General features: G+C 37.3%; 1 long non-coding RNA gene across 1 annotated transcript; it reads left to right on the top strand.

Annotated features, from left to right (window-relative positions):
* Nucleotides 1-532: 532 nt before the first annotated feature.
* On the top strand, nt 533-2923 carry LOC112557258. Its single transcript, XR_003097927.1, has 4 exons — nt 533-919; nt 1072-1170; nt 1478-1554; nt 2800-2923. It is a non-coding gene; the product is annotated as an uncharacterized LOC112557258 (long non-coding RNA).
* The last annotated feature ends 3056 nt before the right edge of the window (nt 2924-5979 follow it).

Below are 5979 nucleotides of genomic sequence, written 5' to 3'. Positions count from 1 at the left end.
GTAAGGACGCTGTCCAATGGATAAAGTGTTTGTGAATACCTGTATTTGTGTCAACAAACAGAGATAACAAAAGCCGATGTTGTGTCGAGCTGCCTTAAGATTAAAGTTAAAATTTCCAGCTTTAAGAGTGGTGTAGCCTGGCTACTTAGAAATGCTTGCATCCTTCTCTATGCAGGCAGCAACATTTGATGAAAGGAAACTTGGGAACCTGTGGTGGACTGAAGAGACTTTAAGATCTTCAAAATCGGACCCATGCTTTGGTGAACCAGTTTCAGTCAGTTCGTAACAAGGAGCTGAATCATGCATGTGTGTAACATGATTCATAGCACCAGGACCAAATAAAATGTAGGACTTCTATGTTCTGCATCTTTTAATGTTAGAGATTCGACTGTTTGTTGATTTGAGATAGAATACGAGAGAGCGAGTAAACACGATGCATAGAAGGAAAAAAAGAAGGAAACGAGTAAAGGGGACTAGAGAGAAAGGTAGAGGTGATAATTGAAACATAAAAACAGAAAATAAGGCAAGAAGAGAAAAAATTGATGGCGAAGAACGTGGAGTGACAAACATAAAAGTAGGACTTTGGGATGAGAATGCATGTGGACAGTAGGAGGTAAAATTAAATTCGTTGCAATAATTAAGACTATATAATATATATTGAGTCTTGTGTGTGTGTGTAGTGCAGTGTGATGATTAGTCGCACATAAGCAGAAAGAAGGACTTTTACAACGATCTTCACTTGTTTGAATAACTACAGTTACATGTATATTCCTTATGTTAAATGTGAGCGTGAGTGCGTGCTTGTATTTGTGAGTTCGTATGTGTATGTTTGTGCGTACTCGTCCCTGAACAGGTCAATGGACGGCTGACTTTACATGAAAACATTGCTGACAACGGTGGAATCAAAGAAGCTTTCAGGGTAGGCCACTCGTAAGAGCCGTAATTAATATGTATGAGGCTATTTGCTCTAGTCTCTTTAGCTCACACGTGCATACACAGGTCGCATGCTTTAAACTCACCTTCTCACCTTCCCAGCCACAGGTCTGAGCGAATTCTGTTGCTTTCGTTCAGGCATACCGCAGTGCTATCAAAGAGAAGGGCCGAGAGGAGGACAAGTACCCTTCATTACCGTACACACAGGACCAACTGTTTTTCATAGCATTTTCTCAGGTCACCTCTTACGTTTGATATAGGCTTATTACATTCATCTAATGCAGCTTCTATCAGCTTATTGGTATAAATTATTAATTTTGAGGAAAAAGTAAATATGTTTATATGTAAAAGTAAAGGAAACTGAAATGTTCCATACACGAAAAGTCCGATTATCTACCATTAATACTTAATCTTTCACAATACCTTTTACATAAAAACTGATAGCTACACATTTAAATTTCGTAGAATCTTTATCGTAAAGTTTTACTTTTATGCATCAATTCACATTTATTTTAAACTTCGTATAATTGTTTTTTTTCCTCAGTCCTGGTGTGGTAATTATTCACCATTCATAAGAAAACTCCGTCTGCTGTCAGATCTCCACAGCCCGGGAAACTTTAGGTGAGGTGTACATACGTATTTGTGATTCTCGTGTAGCCTGCATTAATTTCAAGTGAAGTGTAAAAACCGCTTTTTCTCCCAACATACAAAACATTTTATTATATAATGAATAGATACACCCAAACTTACAAAATATACATGAAAATGTCACACAAAAAGCACCGCACATACAGAAGGCCACATAGACACCCAAGAGGACATTCACTAGCAAAAAAAAATAAATAAATAAATTAAAAAATCATCAAACACAGTGTACACACACTTCCCAGGCAACCTCTCATTAATACAACAAAGCACTAATCTCAAACCTTAGAGCAAAGTATGACAGCGACAAATGTATCAAACAAAAACATCAGGGTGTGTGTGGGACACAGGTATTTTCGGTCTGAGCAAGCCTCAAACCAACAACCTATTCCTAAATTGCTTTTTGTTCTGATTCGTTTTTCGCTGTACTTCTTTTCTCCTTTCTTTGCCTTGTGTTCTAATCATGATACATATATATATGTATATATAACATGCAATTATACATGGAAATATTTCAAGATTTAAGCCACATACATATAAAAGCTGCATGCAATACATAATAGTCTAACAAATACGGCAGTTCGTCTACTGTGATGTAGGCAATTACAGATAGAGCCGTTATGTAAGAAGTACAATGGCTAAAAGGGAGACCACTGATTCCAAAGATATTCTATTCTATTCAATAAATTGCAACAAATTGCTCCACAATATTGTGACTTTTAAAATTTAGCATAAACTTATCCACTGTTGGTATGGCCTTCAAGAATCTGCATTTATAAAATAAACAATTTTCTAGAAGAATAATGAAGTTACAAAGCTTTGTCAGCCCACCCAGTGTCTACTAATACTAACAATACAATTTCTTTCCAAAAAGTTTAATTTCCACTTAATGGTTATTTAACATTATTCCCTAGTTATCCCCAAAAGCATTACTCAATGACGGTGTTCAGAATATGTGTTCAATATTGATTGTCCTGTCTACAAAAAAACAACAAAGAGAAGAAGTAGGGAGCTTTCATTAAAAGAACGAGTTTGTGGGTAGTTTGTAATTATTAATCCGTTGTTGTAATACATTCCACACCTACTGATCTTTCAGATCATCAAATCGTTCATGCTAATGCTTGACACCTCGTCTCAATGTGATAAAGATTATGATGCTGGACTCCACTGGCTTTCTATCAATGAGGTTCTTATGCTTAGCTTGACAACTTATTTTTTCAGGGTGGATAGGAACTCTTCAGAACAGCGAAGACTTTGAGCGAGTCTTCAAGTGCCCTGTTGATCACCCAATGAATCCTCGGCATAAAATGTCAGGTCTGGTAGAAGTGAAGTCACCTTAAGAACCCTCACACTATAAATGGCGACTTAGAGGCCTAGGGTCCTTCGTTTCTCAATTTATCATCTCGGCAATTGATAATGTATTTAGTTATTGTAGGAAAAAAGAACATTGCAAGAACCCGACTTTTACGATCAAGTACTCTTTTGCTGTTACCACTCTCTGAGCAGTATGTGCAAGAACATCTAAATGTTATTTATTAGGTGTTGTAATTATTCTGTTTGTATGAATATCAGTTAATATTTTATTTAATATTTTATATACATTTATATACTTGAGATTATTTCTTTTTGTAATGCCTCAAAATGTCACCGTGCACGTGAAGCCAACACTGCATGTGTATATATATATAGGAGCAAGATCCCTAATCTAGATATACTAAACATGGGGAAAGCTTATTAACATGTACCAGTTGTCTAGTAAAAGGTTTGATATCTAATGTGGCCTTACTGTTGTTACCCACTAATATAGCTATCCAGTTGTCTAGTAGTAGCTGACAACAACTCTAGGCGTCGCTCTTTTTGGTTTGCGATGCTGTCTACTGCTAATATTGATGTCTGATTTATAGCAAAAAGTAAATAAACTTACATTTACACTGCATTTTGAGTTATTACTAGTCGGTCATTATTTAAATATAGTCTCTTTTTCCTTTGTCTTCTTCCTGTTCTTACGCTATCTTCATTATGATGTATACTCTGTGCCACCAAGTCAACTCGAGGGGCAGTTGTTATGAAACAAGAGTTAGTTGCTTCCTCTGGGCAAAATGAGGACCTCAAAGAAAATCATCTTGTTTTCGAAGTTATAAAGCAGCGAGGAGACTCGGCGGCCGACACTTCTTCGTGCACACGCACACACATATAATGATATCTGCACACACAAACAATGTTTTAAATTAGGTAAGTCATATCTAAAAAAAATATAAATCAATTGTAATTACACACAACAAACATCAGCAAAGGAAGGGATCGATCTCAAATTGCCCAGTCCCCTCTTTCCCACCTCATCCTTCACAAACGAGAGTACGTCGCGTCGTATTTGACGACAACAAACGTGCGGTCTTTGGACAAGGTCTTTGTCTGGCCCTCCACAACAAGTTGTGATCACTTTAAGTCAAATGTGACTTTGAACAGCAACGGCAGACGAAAGCTTTATTTGATGATATTTAATAACCGGCCATTTATTTAGTTGCAACCATTTGCTAAAGGTTCTTGTTGCTTGTCACTGCTACATTTAGGGTTCGTGAAGGAATAACTTTATAACAGTATACTGATATTAACTGCCTGTGTGTGCTTCCTACATCACTTTCCTCTGTGCGTCTGTGAGTGTGCGTGTATGTGTTACTCGTTTGTCATAACAAAAAGTAATTAAACTGTTGCTGTGTTCATTCGCGGGCTTATTTAACTACAGCTTCATCTCTTTCGAAGTATATGCATCAAAAGGCTTAACTAACTGCCCACATTTCAAAAATGTATCTTTAACGTCCGTCAGAGACTAAACTTTCTCTTTTTGCATCTATCAATATATTACGATATAAATATATATTATACAATCAACTACTACAATACTTTTTACTCTTTTCATCATGCTAATATTGTTACAGCCTCTTACCCATAAACAAGTACTTGCTGTCATCAAGACACGTGGCACGAGGGACGATCTCTGCTCTTTGAATCTTACTAGCAGCTTCTTAGCTCTGAGAAATTATGTAGTGTTTTAGCGAATAGTAAGCCACGGCACTATCAGATCTTGCTACTAAAGGACCCTCATACACCATCTCCACTCTATTTTTAAAAATTTTTCTTCTTTCCAGTACTCGTAATATCGTTGGTGGTCACTACTACTACTAAATAGTAACGATAAGAAGAAGGAAGATTAAGAGGCATCACATTCAAAGCCCAACAGCATCTTCTATATCAAAATGTGTGCTCAAAAGGAGAATAAATAATAGAACGACACATAAAGCAAGAACAAACGGTTGGAACATCAGTTGTCCTCACAAAATACTTTGGAGAACGCGAGGCTGTCCATGGCCATTAGGTGTAGGCTAGTATTTCTACTGCACTTGTGTAAAATCGCGCGCGTGTGTGTGCGCGCGCGCGCGCGTACGTTAAAAGTGTGTTTTTACATCTACACTTGTGCAGCTCATCTTGCTGATGTCGATTGAATTAAAGTCATGGGAATTTTTTCGGTCAGAAAATATATCCTATTAATGAGGGAAAGGAACAGCCCATTGTTTTCTCTTGTACTTAAGCGATCTAAAACTTTAAGTTTGAAGGAGCCCCCACCCCAGTTATTTTGAACATAACTGGACTTGGTGCTTTATTTTATTATCCTCCTAGCTACACAAGCAGAGTCGTGAGGGGTTTTAATTCCACATCCTCATTGTCTTACATGAAGCCACGGTTTAACGGCTTGAATCTCGCTAAGAGAAGCGATTATTGGCTCGGACTTCGAAAAGAACTTTTGGCCAGGAAGATAACCAGTCATTTGGACAACAAAAATGTCTACGGTAGCTGAAGTGGCCTGGGAGATTACTGTAAAAGTGGCTAGGAAAGATCTGGTTTCTTTCTGGATCTTTTTCCCTGTGGCTTCTCAAGGTTCTAACAGTGACAACACGACTTTTTATTTCTCATAAGCCCTGCTTTAGTATTTAGTTCACAATTAGGGACGTTTGTTTAAATGTGTGTGTGTATATATATATATAGTACGTACACAAGTGCGTGCGCACACACACACACCACTTTAGTCTTGCAATGTTTAATTAGATAAACTGTTACACGCCAAACCCACATAAAGTCATAAAGTAAACAGCTGAAAAGAGCCACTTGAGATGTTGCCAAATAGCAATAATCATCATCCACACCTACCAAAAAAAAAACAAACAAAAAAAACAAATAAAACCCCAAAACACATCGACTTTGAAAACCTCAAATGGCAGCGTGTGTGTGTTCATGATCTACTAATTTAAGCATACCACGGTTTTGTTTCATAAATAACACGTAAGGCAGAATGAGTCAGATTGCAAGCGGAGAAAGGGAGTTAACTCTAGCAAAAAATAGAGGAAG

Source organism: Pomacea canaliculata, linkage group LG2 (genome assembly GCF_003073045.1).
Source record: "Pomacea canaliculata isolate SZHN2017 linkage group LG2, ASM307304v1, whole genome shotgun sequence".
NCBI classification, from domain to species: Eukaryota; Metazoa; Mollusca; class Gastropoda; order Architaenioglossa; family Ampullariidae; genus Pomacea; species Pomacea canaliculata.
The sequence above is the reverse complement of the archived record's forward strand: the minus strand, read 5'-3'. Positions and strand labels throughout refer to the sequence as shown.